The sequence below is a fragment of the Scleropages formosus genome, chromosome 19 (genome assembly GCF_900964775.1).
Source record: "Scleropages formosus chromosome 19, fSclFor1.1, whole genome shotgun sequence".
NCBI classification, from domain to species: domain Eukaryota; kingdom Metazoa; phylum Chordata; class Actinopteri; order Osteoglossiformes; family Osteoglossidae; genus Scleropages; species Scleropages formosus.
The window spans coordinates 2,245,628-2,264,299 of record NC_041824.1 but is presented as its reverse complement, the minus strand read 5'-3'; the positions used below and the strand labels follow the sequence as shown (position 1 = coordinate 2,264,299).

Here is an 18,672-nt window from a genome sequence, read left to right as displayed (position 1 = left end):
GGATTCACAATGGACACACTCTGTGTACACAGCAGGGTCCCCACTGAAAGGAATGTGGTGCTGAACCACAATTTACTGGGCTGTGCCTTTTTCCCAATATGGAATATAAACATTCCTTTCTCATTTCATGAAGGAACACTGGGTGGGGACTGTTTCTTGATCTAAATAGATATATCTATCCAGCACAAGTCCTTTCCTCAGCACCAGTATCACTCCAGCGAAACAGGGAAATATTGCAGTATCAGTATGACTCCAACAAAACAGGGAAAATGCCTCTATCTACGCTACATATCCCATCTCATAAATAGGTGGGAAAATCTTGGTAGAGAAATTAGACAGCAGATGACTATGAGTGGCACTACAGCAGTATCACAGAGTACTAACAGAGATGTGCATGGAGGAAGCAACAACTGGTTATGCTCCACCATTTTTCTCAACAATAATGTTACTCAGGGGTTCAGCAACCTGCTGGACCGCTTTTGTGGAGCTCAAAATAAACATTCAGAACCACCAAAATTCTTAAAACAAGCTGTCTTCCTAGTATTTATAGACTATCGCTGCGTGCTGTTAAATCTTTCAGTTCTGTAATATTGTATGCATAAGCATATGATTACAATTTTATTTAGCACTGCATTTGTTATAAAGGACTCTGTGGGTTAAGCATTGAAATTTTAAAAGATTTTGTACTGCCAAATGGAAGAAAGAGAGCAAAAACACAGGAAATCCTGTCTGTGCCCACCGAGACAAATTATTCTTCAAAATTACATTCTGCTATATTTTCAAGAAGGGATGCTCCTGAAATAGGCTGTGAAATTGATTCCAAGGAGAGCATCGCAGTTTAATCTGGTCTGGTAAAGACACGAAGGTAGATGTATTTCAAACCAGAAAAACATCCAGCAGGTTATTTACTATTAGGCGACACTTTTGCATATCTTGATATAAATCACTAGAGCCAGTAATGCATCTATTATTACTATGAAAGGAAATGCCTTAAAGTGTGTCCAGGACAACATTTAATGTAAAACCGCTATTTGAAATGCAATAGGTATATACATATATTCACCTGCATTAACGCTTGGGTAGCATCACTAAATGAAGTAGATACGGATGAAAATCGATCTGCTGCAAGGTGAGTGACCGAGCGTCGAAGCTGACAGCATGAGGAAGAAGAGATGAGGAAATATTATGCTAGGGACTGGAAGCACACGTGCACCAGACACCGAGTCTAGAAGTCGTATGACGTATAAGAGCCCACGGTTCTGAAATTGCCACGGCCTCGCAGAGTGTCTGTTCTGTCCATGGTTCCGAAACAGCTAGCGTCGTTCACAATGTGTGCGCTATCCGTGGTACTTCCCGCAGTTCTCAAATGAGCGGCATGCGCTGTCCGTGGTTCCGGACGAGCCTTGAGTTTAGAGCTCTACTTACATTGTAGCGCTGACCACGGTGCTGAAGCCCCTGTAATTCTTTTGTGCTTACAGTGACTGCTGCTCTTGGCCTTGAAGCTGACTGTCAGCATTGCCAGCTAATATATGTATTTCCAGCACTTGGAAACATAAATGACAGAATAATTCTGTTTAGTTTGCATGTCATTTTCCCACAAAATCAAAGCAGTTCAACTTCTATATCAGAAACAGAGGTCCCATATAGAAATATATTAGGCACACAGGTAACCCTTACTGGATATAACACATCATATTATTAAATCTGACATGATAATACTGTTTTGCTGCACAGACATGAACCATAACGGTCCATACAGAACCATTCTAAATGAAATTACTTGAAACCTACAGTATATTACCCTCACATTACAAGATTGCCACATTCAGGCATTTTAGGAAACCCAATTAAAATCCAACCACCATATAAGCAACACATGTCCTAATTGCTTTATATAAATCTAGAGCATTAGAACTGATGTGGAATACTTAACAAACAACTTTATCTGTAATTCACGTGCCTGTTTAAATGAGACAAAAAATGTAACAGTCTCTCTAAAGAGGAATTCCCAACATGTCATTTGAATGCCATGGGAATGAGAATTTGTGCAGTACAGCTGCAGCTTGTCACTGAAAATGAAAGGGTGTACAATACAGGTACATCAGCAAACCAGAAGGAATCCGGAGGCATCTGCTAAGTAATTGAGTATCAGCAGGAGAAATGTTAGCAATTCATTTCCACAAATAAATATTGCATCATGCAAAGCCTGATAATACATCTACTTCTATGGAGCCATTCCTAATAACATTTCTCCAGCACACCGCTGACTTGACATATAGCAAATCGCATTTAAATCGTACAGCGCTTTCCATGTTACAACTTGGCAAGCCGAAACGTACAAGTGTTATTAATGGTGTATCACATGGCACAGAAGTGCCAAAGCTCTGCTGCAGACAGACGTGTTGGGGTGAAAAATAAAACGTGTTGCGACGCAGGGGAATGGAGTATTTTAACCTTGTGCTGCCTGTACGACTGTGCACTCTAACACAGATGCTGAAGGTGTTGAACATGATACTCGCTGCAATACCCGCGCAGTTGGAGTGGCTGAAACACCTACGGTCCAATAAAGGTTCTGATTTTTTCCACTACATTTGACCTTGCAGACAACACGGTACTGCACTGGATAGTGCTATTGGTTCAAATGTGGCTGTCTGTGTGGACTTTGCCCATTCACCCTGTGTTCACATAGGTTTGCTCCACCTTTACTCTGCTCTGGTTTCTTCCCACAATGCAAAGAAATATGAGTCAGGTGAATTAGAGAGCCTAAAATGTCCTTTGTGTGTTCATGTCAGTTGACTGCTTGACTGGTGTCCTATCTTGGGTGTACACTCCCTCATACCTTATGCTTCTGGGATAAGCTGTGGACCACTGTGACCCCGCATCAGACAAGTGATTATTGATGGATAGATTTGACATGGCTCTGAGTGCATCTTTTGAGGTAGTAACAAGCAGAGCTCTATGGGGAGAGAAAAAAAAACAAAAGAAAAAATTTTTTTTTTTTTTTTTTTTTCCAAAAAAGTGCTATTTTTCTACTTTCTGCTCTGGTTTTTCTCCTTTGCTCCTAAGCTTGAGTTCCAACCAAATCCACCACAGCGTATCTCACACTTCACCACCTCTCCCCTATACACCCCCGGCCTTCAGAGAGACTTTCATGTGTGTTTTACTACTTTACCTTTCCAATTCAGTTGTAGCCAATTAGCCAATTCTTATGTCTCTCCTTCAAAACATAACACCCACACCAGCTTCAGAGGATTTTTGATGAGCTCCATAGGATATAGCCTCTATCCACAAGTCACAGAATGGCTTAAATAATCATTTATTCTGCCAGAGATAGGGCAGTTGCTCCTACCCAGCCACAAGCAAGGAAAGCAAAGAAACCAATCACGGAGCTGCAGTAACACACTGTAAGGTCCCGAGTTTACAGCTGAACAAGGCTGCTCAAGCTTATGAGCTTCTTCATCTCCAAATCACTGTGTTTTATGTTTTGCAGTAGTTTTCAGTTTGTCTAGTCTGCTGTGGTTTTACGTTCTCATATTCCCAGAGATTTGAAAAGATGAGTCCCACGTTACCGTCAAATAGGAAGGTGGTCTGGGTGCTGACTGAAAAATGTTGATTATTGTGGGTCTATTATGGGGCAGCAGGTAGCGTAAAGAGCAGAGCTGCTGCGTTTGGATTCAAAAGACCCAAAGGATCCAGGTTTGAATTTCACCTCCGGATATAGTTCCCTCGAGCAAGGTACTTACCATCAGATACTCCAGTAAAAACTGCTCAGCTGTATACATGGGTAAATCACTGAAAAAGATTAACATTGTAAGTTGCTTTAGAGAAAAGCATCAACAAAATGTAATGATCCTGTTATTAGTGGGATGGAAGTTGGGCCTTGGTTGCACAGATTGTAACTCTGCCTTGTGTAAAAGTTCAGCTATTTTCTTACACTTCCATGTCCAATTATACTCACCTGTTTACGTATGTTGTTTCACTTTTTTCACCATACAATTTAAAGAAGAACAGTTAGAATGTGAAAAATCACCTCGGTCGGCTATATGACAGCAGGAAACGCAAACAAGCTGAGAAAAATGACAGCAAACTAAGACGCAATGTTTGCACTGAAAGAAAGCTTTTGAGGTAGGAAAACAGAAATACACACACACACACACACATCTTCAGAACCCCTTGCCCCATACAGGGTCGCGGGGAACCGGAGCCCACCCGGTAACACAGGGCGTAAGGCCGGAGGGGGAAGGGGACACACCCAGGACTGGACGCCAGTCCATCGCAAGGCACCCCAAGCGGGACTCGAACCCCAGACCTACCAGAGAGCAGGACCGTGGTCCAACCCACTGCGCCCCCCCCGAAAACAGAAATAAATAAATATAATAACTAAGCTCTCCATCCAAAAGCAACTGTGCTACAGCAACAGCTGCTGAATTTCTCTTTGTCCTTCAATGTGGGTTAGAAATGGACACTAACCCTTATCCAGGAATGGTACCAGGTGTGGCAAGGGCAGTTTTCGTTACTGAATGCTACAAGTTATCGTTAAATGATGGCTGTACAGAGCACTGAACATCCACATCTACTTGTAAGTATGTATACAAGGATACAAGAATCGCTACAGGTCAGAACTCAAACAATTATTTTCCTTTAGGTCAGTTCATATTTTTATTCATTCTGATTAGCGCTGTCTTGAAAGTCACTCATTCTCACTTCAGGACCCCCATTACTGTTATGAAAGGTGAAATGTGCAACTGTTACGTTGGTTCCCTGAGTATTACAGAAGTCATTATTGGAATGGCATCTCCATGGTTTCTCTGGATCTTTCACCCCAAATGCCATGTTGTAATTATACATTTCCAAGACACATCCTTTCCCAACTGCAAGACGCAATAATAACATGGGTCAATATGGTCATTAAGGAGGTTTAAGTTGTGTATTGTAATACAAATGGTTTAACATAACTGACCTCTAAAAGCCTTTGAACCCTTTGGTTTTTGAATTAAGGTTTAATTGTTCATATTATGATAATTAAACTACCGATCTCTACATTTATCAAATTAAAACTTCAGAAAAAGGAACTGGATGCATTTTTCCACTTTTTTTTAACCCATTAACACGTGAAACTGAGGAGGCATTCTATTAAAAGAGAAAATGGGAAACATTTTAAATTGAATGCGAAATTTCATTACTTCAGGTTGTGATTTTAGATACCAAGAGCCACATAAAAGCAGACCATAATGAGCAGACGACGACACACAAAGCAGGGCCCTGCTGCATAACAAGATCATCCGTAATCCTGTAACGTTAAGGATGCAGACAGTTGAGGCTTGATGTGATGTGTTAGGAAACCACATATTTACCGCTGTCATGGGAGAAGTATAATCATACATCGCTGCTTGGGGGTGAATATGAGGTGTTCATAATTTTCACATAAAGCATTTTTCCCCAGATGAGCTGCGATACAAACCGGAAACGACCTACTAAGGTTTGACAATTAAGCAGGTATGTGGACACCAAGAGACACCATTCAGCCAAATCAAATAGTCGTGCAAAGTCAGTCATCTGCAATAATATTGTTTCGTTTTTATTTGTTCTCAGCTGTTCCTATCTGAGCTAACAAGTGGTGCTCTTCAAAGGCCTTTGATATTGCTTCCTTTTTCCACAGTGAAGAGAGGGGGTAAAATGGGATGGGGAACGGTGGGAGGAAGAGAGGGTTCTGCCCCAGTCCTTTAATGTTAAATCAAGTCTCTCAGTGACATTGAGACATGGCACAAGGACATTTGTGTGGACGATGGGCTGGCATCTTCTAAACAATTGACTGAGCAGAAAAGACAAAATGCGGCAGAGGATTCTGGAACCTCCATAAAGTTCTAAGCTCCTTTTCTGTTCCATGAAAAAGGTATTACTGAAGTCCTGTGGGAAACAGGCTCTGCCCTTGGGTTGAATTTAAAGGCATGCTAATTTCCACTCCTTATTATTACTTTTATTTACTTATTTGACACACAACCTCATTCCGTTTAACTTACAAACACCGGCAAAGCTCGGTAGCTATTTAAACGTACTAAATAAAGCATAAAATTAGGTCTTTTGTGCATATTGTTGAAAGAGAGTTGTTCTGGTATAGGTTCTCAGTACGTTATGCTCAGTTACAAAAAGCACCAGCCTCATTTGAGAAATAAAGCACAAAGAAACCTATATTTACAGTGGCTTTTGTCTTCATTTAGCAACTGGGAGACCTGGCAAACAGACTACAGCTCGGTGTGCCTCGGAATAGATTGATAAGGTGATTTCATTCTGCAGCAAATGGTAGCGAGCAAATGTACTGTCAAGCAGAGCTCCCTGTAGCAGAAGCAGCAGCCCACCTGGTGGGGCACCTGGGGGATTTCAGCCTTTTTCTGTGCTCCTGTTATTTTCCCATTCTGCTTCTAAACACAGTGGCTACGCAGGGCCCACAACCTGCAGAGAATAAAGAGCAGCAGAGTGGCACAGTAACGGCTCTGACATCTGAACACTGGGAAGTCTTAACTGCTCACGCACATACCCGGCCATAATAAAGCCGCAGCCTTATTTAGTTAGGAGTAGGCCAGATATCCATCAGGTACCTGAAGGCCCTGAATCCCCCCTACTCAACATAGGCAGCAGCAAGACCACAAAGAAGCTCAGACCCTCTACCCAAGAGGCTGACCCAGCGGCTTACGGTCCGCCCATGATTAATTCATGACGACGGTGTGGAGATATTCCCTCGCATGAGATATCGCATTCCTCTGTGCTCTTGTTAATGGCTCATGTTGCACTAGGCTTGCTGGGCTGGAATGGCTCCTAGGGCTGAGTAAAATACGAAAGAGGGGGCACAGGGGGCAGAGGGCATGAAATCCCCTCGCATTAGCAAAGTACGCACACCAGTCGCGTTACCCTTGGACAATACGGCGAGCAAGAAAAGTTGTCCGTTTTTAACCTTGTCAATCTCTGACCTGTCATATTCTTCAGGAAATTTCTCCCAGGGTGAGCAGATTCTTGGTTCTTGACTATAAAGTAGTGCGTGAGTGCGTGGGGCAATAAGTATGTAGAGTGTATACACACACATTTTCAGAACCGCTTGTCCCTTACGGGGTCATGGGGAACCGGAGCCTACCCGGCAACACAGGGCGTAAGGCCAGAGGGGGAGGGGACACACCCAGGATGGGACGCCAGTCCGTCACAAGGCACCCCAAGCGGGACTCGAACCCTAGACCCACCGAAGAGCAGGACTGTGGTCCAACCCACAGCGCCACCGCACCCCCTTGAGTGTATACAGTATATACAATTAAAATGTTGACATGGTGAAGACATAAATTACACCAGCCCGCCTTAGCCACTACTTAACTGTAAATGTTTGATTTTCTCTGTTAGTACCTTACAACAGAAGGAAACGTACATGTCGCATGGATTATATTATAAGAACCGTCACCAAGAAAAGAAAAAGTCTATCTTGATGTAATTCACTGGGGACCAATGACAGCAGCAAAAATTTAAGATCACGAAGACTCCGAACTTCTGTCATCATTGCCCACTTGATGGAACGAAGCGAAAAGCAACATTTTAAAAAGCCGTAAGTAATCATCTATGTGCAGAGCGCTAAACAGTATGAGCGGAGACATTAAACAGTATCACACAGGGAGCATTCTACAGATCTGCATTAATATATGAGTAAATGTCCTATTACCGGTGTCATTTTTTATGAAAAACAACATTAAATAAAAAAAATCTCACCATATTTAGGAGGAACTTCAATAACTTTCTGAAACACCAAGAGACCAGACTACAGATGACTGCTGTAAAGGTTTATGGGTACAATGTCTAAATACAGTCAACTGCCACAGTATTAACATAAACATCAAAGTTATGAATATGAAGAAACTGTTAGGTCACATTCCTTCATTTGCATGTAGCACTTTTACTGGCGATATTACATCCCATAGAAGGGAAACATTGTGAAAGGCTACATCACTGCAAACAGCCTCATTGTTCACATGGGCCATCTTTTCCTTGATACACACACACACACACACACACACACACAATGTCTACAACTGCTTGTCCCGAGCGGGGTCGTGGCGAACTGGAGCCTAACCCAGCAACACAGGGTGCAAGGCTGGAAGTGGAGGAGACACACCCAGGACACGATGCCAGTCCACTGCAAGACACACCAAGCAGGACTCAATCCCCAGACCTGCCAGAGAGCAGGACCAGGCCAAACCCGCTGCACCACCACCCTCCCCCCAACTGCTCTATAGTAATCACCCATTTTCCAGGGCAATTAATTTACAAAATCACACCACGGAGCACCTGCTATGCCCTTTCATTAGCACTTCACCCTGCACATGTTTCACATATGTCAAAGTACCACTGACATTCTTTATTCTCACACCCGTGTCTTGGGAGCAGGATAAAAATAATCTATGTATACGTAAAAGTGACAAGACTTGCTGGGTCCAAGCTCAATGTGGGAAGACATGTCCAGCTCACTGAATCGCTACTCTGAGACCCAAGTGAGTTGACCACATTAGGAGAACGACAGAAGAAACTGGGAATTTGTGCTGCAGCCTTGAAAAGGCTACCGATGCATTCCAAAATTTGCAGCTGGCATCATTCACAGAAAAGAAGTTTCAGCCAGCCTGTCATCACTGACCAAAGGCATGGCAGTCCAAAACATGCAGTGCATTTGTTGCACAGAGATTTCAGCCAGTTTTATCTAATTCTACTCTGACATAAATGTTTTACTTCGGCATATGTGGAATTGAACCAGCCTGACTGAACTATCCCTTAGCCTGTTTTTTTTTTTTTTTTTTTTTTTTTTACCATCCTGACTGAACCGTTCCCCACTATATATGTTTAAGACTGACACACAGAGAACTGGAGGAACGTCATCAAATTGGTCTCCAGCAGATAGTTGATCTACAATTGCACTCAGGGAATTGAATCAACTTGACTGAGGGTAACCCAAAACATGAACCATGTTGGCACACAGAAAAATGAACCAGCTTCAAGTAAATTTACGCCAAGATAAATATTCTTCACTGACACATGGAGAACTGAACCACCTTGACTGAGCACATCTGTTCTACACTGGCACACAGATAATTGAGGAAATTTGAACGAATGAACTGAACCTCTTTACACGGACCTATGTGGAAGTGAGTCAGCTGGACTTAACTACCATACACAGCGCTGCTTGAAAGTAAGTGAAGCCCTTGTATCTCTTAGTTTTACCACAAAATGCTTATTTAATGAGAGTGAGCGTTTCTTGTGTGACAAAATAGTGTGAAACGACCAATTCCATGTGTTGCTTTAGAGGAAATGATGCGTGTAGAGAAACACAGAAGTAGTACAGTGCAAAAAAAGTGGACCCCAAGTTTCATTGGTTAAACCAAGTCGGTAAAGGAGAATCAGGTGTGTAAATTGTGATCATTTATTTAAAGGTAAATCAATTAGTTTATTTCAAGATTTGGATTTTATCATCTTATTTTAATGTTTTATACACGATTAATGAGCATCCCTTTCGGGTTCACACACTTTCAGGCAGCACCATATGTTCTACGCTCACAGAGAACTGGAGCCACTTGTCAAACTGCACCCAAACACAACAGCTGTGTTGTGACCCGGCACACAACCCCACTGGACCGCACCCCCATCAACATGACCTATACTGGACCAGCCTGAGCAAACTGTACCCACAGCACATTGTTCACACACTGCCAGTGGAAGGAACACACCTGGCACGCGGGCAGAAATAATAAGGCAGCCGACAGGTAAATATTTCAGTATTGGCTCGTTTTTATTGCAATGACAGGACGAAGCACTGTGGTCGTTTTCAGTGAACAAATTGCGCGTCCTTCAGATATACAGTATATATATATATATACATTATATATGTATGTATGTATGTATGTATGTATGTATGTATGTACCTGCGGAGGGGAGCGCTGCTGCTCATCTTCGTCGACAAGCCAGGCAACCAAAAACACATATCACCCCCCCAAGAGCACTTGTCAGCCACTGTGACTTGCAACAACTAATTCAAAAATTATAATATCCAAAAAATAGTCGATACTCAAATCTGCTCAAAAGTATAAGAAATTGAAAAAAAAAAAAAAAAAAGAAAAAGAAAAAAAGAAAGAAAAACAAAAACAACTCGGGAAGCAAATAAGCGGGAAGAAAAGTTTCACGTTAAAATATCACCCAGGATTTGTTTTAAATTCTTATTATTATTATTATCATCATCATTATTATTTTTCTTAAAAAGGGATTCCCTTAAAAGAAAAGAGGAATAAAATAAAAGCGGACGCTCGCCGGCGGAATGCGCCGAGCTCGCAAAATGAGCAAAACTCTGAGAAACAACACTTTAAAATGCAAAGCAAAGCACGGTTACAGCAAAAGTGGGAAACGACAGAAAACGAAAAAGAAAAATGTGCTTGTCTTTTTTTTTTTTTTGTTCCTCCTTTAAAAAGCACAAGTAGACAAGACACGCTTTAAAAATATTCAACTGCCAAACCGCATCGTTCTCCTCCCAGCGACTGAAGCTACTGAGCGAACCCGACACAGCATCAGCACCCGCGACTCAGCATCACCGCAAGCTAAAAACTTGGAGCCTGGATTTTTCCTTCAAAAACCACCATTTCAACGCAACACCAGCAAAAGGAGGGGGGGAGGAGGGAAAACATACGAAAAAAATGACTGAAAAGACAAAAAAAAATGTGCAGGAAAAAGCGCCATTGGAAATGTACTCACCGAGCGGGAGTAAAATGTTGGGATAAAAATGTAAGGCTACAAAACAGAGAATGGCGGCGGGAGCCCGAGCGACGCGCGTTTCTCTCAGCTGCTGCCTCTGCCTGAGCCTCAGCCTGCGCTCGAGCCTCCGCTCGGGTCATGTGACTCCCTCCCGGGGCCGCGCGCGCAGGGGAAGCCCGCCGAAAGCCGGCGAAGCCGCTGCCAGCCGCTCTCCGCGAGGGAAGGAGCCGCTCCGTGTCGTCCCGCGCTCCGCGCTCCTCGCTCGCTCGCTCGCTCACTCACTCAGCTGCTCTGTTTGTCTTGGGTTCTTTCTTTAAAGAAGCAGCGCCCTCCTCCTCCTCCTCCTCCTCCTTCTCCTCCTTCTCTTTCTCTTTCTCCTCCTCCTCCTTTTTTTGGTGCCCACAATGTGCGCGAGGACGAGCGCGCTCGTCCCGCGGTGACAGCTGCGCTGGCCGTGCGCGCGACGGAGGAGCCGCTCGAAGCGCTCAGCTCGGCGTGATCGCGGCGTTCGGCGGCTCTACGGTGCCGGGGGGGGGGGGGAGCTGACAGTGAGGTGCGCCCGTTATTTGCAACATTTGGGAATTCTGTCCAGCCGACAGCAGCTAAGAAAATGTCAGCCGCGAGAGCCGATACACAATTCGATTGTAGCCGACATGTTTCTGTTCGCTCTTTCTTTGTTTTCTTACACTGTTCACATGGTACATTTTACACCGTAACCGCAGCCCATCGCCTGAATCTTGGACCTTACTCTCGAGTTTGCGGCCTTCCGCTGCCACACGTCTCCTTATTATACAATAAGTCAACAGCGAGCACGCGCCAGAATGAGTGTCGCCTTGACTCTTGTAAAGATACAATAACCATTTGTAGATGGATCATCTATGATTCTGTTTATTTCCTTTTTTTTTTTTGCTCGATCTGTGAAGCCCAATCTGCCTTCCACAACTTAGGGCTCAGCACCGTTTATGCTCAACCGCATCAAGCGCGCCTTATAATAAAGGTTATTAATAGCGGTGGTGCTCTTGTGAAGGAATAACAGCAACATCCACAGATTTCCGTGCAGAGGTGGGTAGAGCAGCGGAGCGCAGCTCTGAAAAACGCTTAATTTGTTAAAGTATAAATGAAAAACCTCATCCGGAAATGTTTAAAAGAAAAAAAAAAAAACGTTTAGAAACTGCTCAAGTATCAGATTTCTTCGATTCACTATTTAGTCTTGCAAACAACGAGCAAATTCAGCACTTTCAATAAAGTTTTAACTACATTTACATATCGTGATTTAGTCTTTTTTAAATTTTTTTCCTCCAGAGCAACTTAAAATGTTAAAAAGTAATGAGGAAAAAGTTCATTTTGGAGAACAGATGGCAGGTTACCCATACAACAAAAGAGCGAAAACTTACTGTAACATTTAAGTGGCTGTGGAGCCATTTATTCATTTTCTTCATCATTTTCTCCAGATTGACTTATGATGCTAAGCTACTACAGTGAAAACTGAGTGATACCCACATAGAGGCAATTAAGTTTGTAAAAATCATCAGCTGACAGTGAAGAACCATTATGAATGGTTCTCTATAAAAATGACTTCAACTGACACTAGACAATGACCAGACATCATCGTTAGCTGTAAGATTGACTTGATTCTTTTTAAAGAAAGAAAGAATTGGGATTAAATTCAAAAGTCACTAGGCAATGTTGACAGTAAAAGTATATATTTGTATTTTTTCCTCTTAGAAACAGACTCAATTAAAAGTGAAAAGTACAAATGTCAAAAATACTGTAAAAAGTTCATTTTCTTCAGAAAGTCACTTAAGTACACATAATGGAGTGAATGCTACTCATTACTACCCACTTCTGCCCTTATGTTGATATATAGCTCTGTTTTTCCACAGACCAAATGTATTTAACTATGTATAGGTGTGCATGATTTATTGTCTTACATTACAGGTGTGGTCCTCGTCAGTGGTCTGGGTACTGTCGAGCGCACACACAGACACACAGGCTCAGGTGGGAGCAGTGTTTCATGTCCTCAGGAATCACCTGCTGCTACTGATGCAATATTCGGATGTAAAATGAGGACAGAAGTGTTTTACCCTACTGTCCGAACATGGACGTAAAATGCAACAATTTCAACAGCAGAGCGTAAACACAAGTGCACAGTGTTCACCAGGAATTAAAGTTCATGGGTGATACTATAGACACTGAGCAAAAGAGACACATCGGGTGTTGGGCAATAAGGAAAGCAATGGGTTTTTTTTTTTTTTTTTCTTTTTTAATAAATAATAAAAGAAAGAAAAGCTGATGAAAAAACCACAAACCTGTGATGTCACTTCAACCCCTTTAAAGGGCTGGAAACCAATCATGAGGTTAATTGAAAGCAGGTGTGTTGATTTAAATACTTGGATCTCGGCGGATCTCGGTCGATCTCGGCGGATCTCGGCGCTTTCGCCGCTTTCGCCCTATGGGGTCGTGCCAACTGGGAGTAGCTTCATCAGCCTGAGAGAGGCCTCCCCAACTTGGACTTCCCACACTGCCTGTATATAATAAGGAACATGCATGTCAGCTGCTGTCCTTTTTACCACTGTATGCTTCACACATTATACAGTAAGTATTTCTTAGCACCATCTTGTTAAAAGTTACAGGTCTTGGTATAAACTTCCTTCCAAAGACCCCAAACTTTGGTGCGGCTCGGGGAGGGTGACTGTATTAACGAGTAAATGATTGTAAGACGGTTAGTGTAGCTCGTCTAGCATCGTAACTTACCTTGAACAAAGGTGTGCACTAAGTACTAGTTAGTAATCATTGTACGTTCCTATGGGGAAGAAGACCAAATAAATGAATAAATATAAACTCTAAAGATGGAGCTGATGCACTGATCAAGGATCATCAAGACTTCTGAAAGTCTCTCTCACACGTAGAATCACAAGGTACATGAAAAAGCGTCTTTAAATGTTAGAATGCAAAGGTTCTGGGGCAAAGGTTATTTTTCTCCTTGGCGCAGTTTATTTTTATTCTGTGTCCCCCTCCTTCCTTTTTAAATATTAAAAAGAAAATATCAGTGCATTATTTATTGTCTCTCTTGTTCTGTTGTACAACTGCCAGAAGAACATGTCACGGATATTTTAGAGGTTTGTTACTCTCTACCTTGCAGTTTTCTGCTCTCAATGGAATCTAGTTTTGTCTGTTAGCAGGAGCTAGAGGCCGTGCCCTTTTGTACCATGAGCACAATGGAAATGTTAAGGCTATGGAATTCGAAATGCCAAGCAAGGACACGCGTGAGCTACAGCTTGTGTGAGTGAGTGTGTGTGTGTGTGTGTGTGTGTGAGTGTCTGCATGTTTTGCTAAACTTGTGTGAACTTTTACGAAGGAAACTGTACACAAAAGGATAGCAAATCCTAAAAAACCTCATTGACAGTTTATACGTGAGGATCGGAGAGAGCCAGAGAAGACCCCACAATGATATTTAAGCAAGAACTGGCATTTTTTTTTCCAGCAAATGGCTTTTCACTTCAGTATAATGTGGCCACATCCATTGAAGAATGAGAGTATTCATCATGTAAGCGTTTGAGGATACTTGGGGAGGCATTTGGAGCAAAATGAAGCATGTCAGACTACGTTTGCCTGAGTGGCAAGTATTACTGGCGTACTCTCCTGTTCACCCTGACTAAATGTCAGACATTGCTAGATGGCTGTGCTCTTTGGGAACGCCGTTTCAGGGCAGGTGAGACTTTGTCAGCCGCGCGCAGCACACGACAAATGAAGCAAGGCTGGAACCGTATAGAGTCGTTTTATTTATTTATTTTTTGGTCCCCCTTGTAACATAAATGTTAACGTTTTGCATGAGAGATTTGATGTGTTTGGCATCGGCTTAAAGGTTAGGCGTCTTTCTTTTCCTCCGCCTCTACGTGGTGGAGGACATTGGCTTATAGAGATTTCCGAGTCGGACGCCGGAGGCTTTCTCGATTTTGTGTCTCATGCCCACGTTCGATAACGGACGTGGCGTGAAGACGTCACCCTGAGCTTTCGCAGAGCGCCTGGCGCTTTGTGCAGATAACGTTCTCCTGTTATCTACAAGCACATTATCTGATATCCAGTAGACCCGACTGCCTGTGTTCTGTGGGGTTCTATTATTTGTGTTTGTCTGAGAAAGGTGTACAGTGAGATCAAGAGGGTTTATCATTGGAGGTGACATTTCGGAAAGGATTGTGCCAAGGCTGGTCTTTTGCAAACTTTGTCCCAACATCTAAATGGTGCGATGGGTGTTCCTACAAACAACCGACAGCCAACCGAATACAACGGGCTGAAACCGCAAGTTCTCAAAAATCATTGCCTCTTTTCCTTTTTTTCCAGTTCAAATGTGTCGCCACTATAGCACATTACCTAAGCTGCAGAAATCATCATTCCGGGTTTTATTAGTTTCTGCCATTTTGGGTTTTATTGCCTTAAATATTAAATTAGATGGCTTTTATTTAGGCATGGGATACTAATTCCTAGTATGGCCCTTTCCCAGTCTGTCCTTGGCAAATGCACACAAGCTCTCACAGTGTTGATTAATACACAATACAGATAAAATTAATGTCTTCCAATGTCACATACAGTGATTTCCATTTACCAAATTGGCTTTTTTATGAAATGGATGGAAAAGTGTAATTGTTGGCAAGGGGTATTTCACTCCATTTAGGAACAAATGGACTAAAAGAATACTAAGCTATCACGGATATATGACTTATTATAATTGCTTTTTACTTTCAGATTTTCACTTTTTTTGCGGTACAAAGACATGGTTAGTCTGCCAAATGTTTAGCTGCATATACGGAAGTTGCCTGATGGGGGATGTTAACTATATTTTGCATGTTATTTGTCTGGCCTGGTCTGAGCCACTCCTGCAGACAGGCTCTTTGGAAATCAATTTGCCATCAAAAAGGATCAAATTCCTATCTTGTTCTCAGAAGTGAGGCCCCTCAGTCTGGAGAAAAAGAAAAAAGTGTGTAGAATTGGAAAACGGCGAAGAAGAGTAAACAATAACAATGATAATCCCCATCTAGAATGTCTGATGTCACTCCAAGATGCCTAGAGTTCTGGGGATGGGTTAGTGTAAATCTAAATCTCTTCTTTTGGAATAATTACCATGTAAAATATTCCATAGGACCAGGGGCAACTAGTCAAATAATCTATCTACCCCCTGTACAGCTCTCAACCCTTTGTATTAAAATTGACTCACTGTGCAAAGGCTACCTTTACTCTGTACTCTCTATATTTATTGGCAAAGTTCAGTCTAGATTTTTTCATTCGCTGTAATGAATTTCAAGGGTACCTGGGGCCTATTTCTTAGCCCTAAGACAAACACCCCAAACCACAACCTGAGGGGTGTTTATAGCATCCGGTAAAGAGAAACACGGTGAATTTCACTAGAGCAAAATTCCAATCTCTGCCAAGTGTGTGTCAGAATCTTATATGTGATCTAACAGATGCATGGAATTGCTGTCCAGATATAACAGTGGTGCTCAGGTGATGAGTAGCTTCATGGCACCAAACACAATCAGGTGGCAAGAATTAATTTATTTTGCAATCTGATGATCATATCTGTAGATGGAATTGTTTGTGTAAATAATCAATTTCTATTGCTAATGAGGTCAGTTCCATTGCTCATTCTGCCCAAAGTACTTACCAATGAAATAAACCTCAGCATAATGTTGTGTAATTACGGCTGAATTAGCGCTGAACTTTCTTGCCAACACCGTCTTCTCTGCAGAGAAGGTACATCAAAGTTCAAAGTCATTTATGTTAAACGTTTCATTTTCGCAAGATGCCAAATGGACCGGAGGTGGCTGCTACACACAAAGAAAGCAACTAATTTGTGTTTAAAATAAATGTGTTGTGCGTCTGCGGTCCGTTACCTGCTGGTGATTTCGCCTGTTTTGTCCCAGGTGTGGAGTGGCGGAGGAGAAATTAGAAAAAAGTGTCACTTTGCCCGCTGTGCTTCGGAGCAGGTCATCTCTGCCGCCATAGTGAACATTACCGTAGCATTTTAGGCGACTGCGCACGTCAGCTTTCATGTTGGGAAGGCGAGGGCTGCTGAACGTCTGTCGGGGACTCTTAGCTTCCTTCCGCAGCTTGACGAGAAAAAGGCCCCAGTTCTTCATGTCGCGAGCTGTGATGGGCAGACAAGCTTCAGCCCCAGTAGGTTCGGGCCCCTCGGGGGGGCGGTACCATATCCGACAGCTTCAGTGACCGTAGGCGCCATTCGATTTTCGTTCTGTCTCCATTAACTCACACATGTTCCCCCCTGCGGTGGACTCCCCCCTCCCCCGCACGTTAATTCCCAAGTACCTCCAGAGTAAACGAGCCGCGCTCGCCAGCGGCCGCAGTCTTCAACCCGCCAATGATTGACCTTCTGTTATTCCGTGCTTGTCTTGGGCTGGAGGGCTGGGGGGAATGGAGGGGGCTGGATGGTGGTCAGGCGGAGACAAGCTGCTGATGTGAGCATGGTGCAAACGGGGAGGGGGAGTCAACAGTTTCCCTCCTGATGGTGTCTGATCTCTTTCCTCCTGGACATTTCTGATTCCTCCCGCTGACTAATCTACATGAAACACAAATGTCAGGTTGAATCTGGACTGAGCTATGTGCGTGGTGGGCTGATAAGGGCTCCGCAGTGCGTCTAGGGAAAGAACACAGTTTGGGCTGTGGAAAGAAAAGTAGGCTGTCGATATGTTACAAAACTGAAATGAATTAATTGTGTCTTAATGCATATTAAATACATAGCGACGACTGTAATATTTTCTTGCTTTCCCTTTCTGTATAAACACTGTTTACCAAACAGATAGGACCGCACAGATATATTTTGTGCGTAGTAAAACGGAACATCGAATGGACGCTATTGTTGCTTTTGCCTCTATCTCCACATCACCGAGGTTGCTGCTTTGGATGCTCTATTTGTGTGGAATTTGCACGTTCTTATGTCTTGCACGTGTCTTATGTGGATCTCCCAGTTTCCTGCTACATTCTCAAGACGTACTGTTCAAGTGAATTAGTGACTCATTTTCCTTGCATTTCTCTACATTTGCATTGGTGTGGGTACCTTGAAATGGATATTCCACCTTGTGCCGTGTGCTTCCTGGGCTTGGCTCCTACGTCACCGCGACCTGAAACGGGTGAGAGAATGCGCATACCGGACGGAAAGAGAATAAGTCGTCTTTAATGCATTACAGGGAAAAACAAACATTTGGCCTTGACATTAATTTCTGCTGACACCCTTTTGGGAGAGCAAATATGTACTTTCTCCATGGAACAAAGGCACCCCGGTGCCCTCCTGTGCCAAAGAACCTGGCAACAAGGCTCTTCTCGATGTGCTACTTCCTTGCTCATCAGACTGGGCCAAAAATGGTTATTAGTGGATCTGTTTCACAAACAGGGACATGCGCCATGCATCTGTGATGTCAGTCAGACCTCCTGGCCTCTTCAGCCTCTTTGTCTCAATGGGAGCTGCGTGCTGAAGGTCAGAGGAGTGTTACAGTGCTGGAGACAGCTTGCTCTCACCAGGTTGGGTTAGCATACTGTTGAAGGACAAAGTTGCCAACTAAAATCCCCAAGTGTATTAAAGTATTATTATCTTAAGTGTAAGTGTTTAACCTGAATTTCATTAACATTTAGTCACTTAATGCTTTTCCCCAAAGCAACTGACAGTGGATACAGTTTATTATTTAGCAGGTATTTTTCACACAAGATGATTTACAATGTTATATACACTACAGTCAATCACTTACAGCCAGTCTCACACGCACGCACCAGAGCAATCTAACACTCTCTGTCTCTCTCTCTCTCTCTCTCACACACACACACACACACACACACACACACACACACACACACACACTATGGGCAGTTTAGTGCCACCACTTTAGTTGAAACATGTCTTTGGGA

General features: G+C 43.0%; 1 protein-coding gene across 5 annotated transcripts in view; it reads right to left on the bottom strand.

Annotated features, from left to right (window-relative positions):
- The window catches only part of LOC108927556 (RNA-binding Raly-like protein), a 120,392-nt gene extending 109,400 nt beyond the window's left edge, over positions 1–10,992 (bottom strand). For 2 of the 5 annotated variants that reach the window (XM_018740952.2, XM_018740950.2), the window contains exon 1: positions 10,762–10,992. The gene's annotated coding sequence lies outside the window, so the exon portion shown is untranslated. Of the gene's footprint in view, positions 1–9,941; positions 10,070–10,761 lie in introns of those variants that run through there. The other 3 variants (XM_018740953.2, XM_018740951.1, XM_029246516.1) reach the window with 3 other exon arrangements.
- Between the last annotated feature and the right edge of the window lie 7,680 nt (positions 10,993–18,672).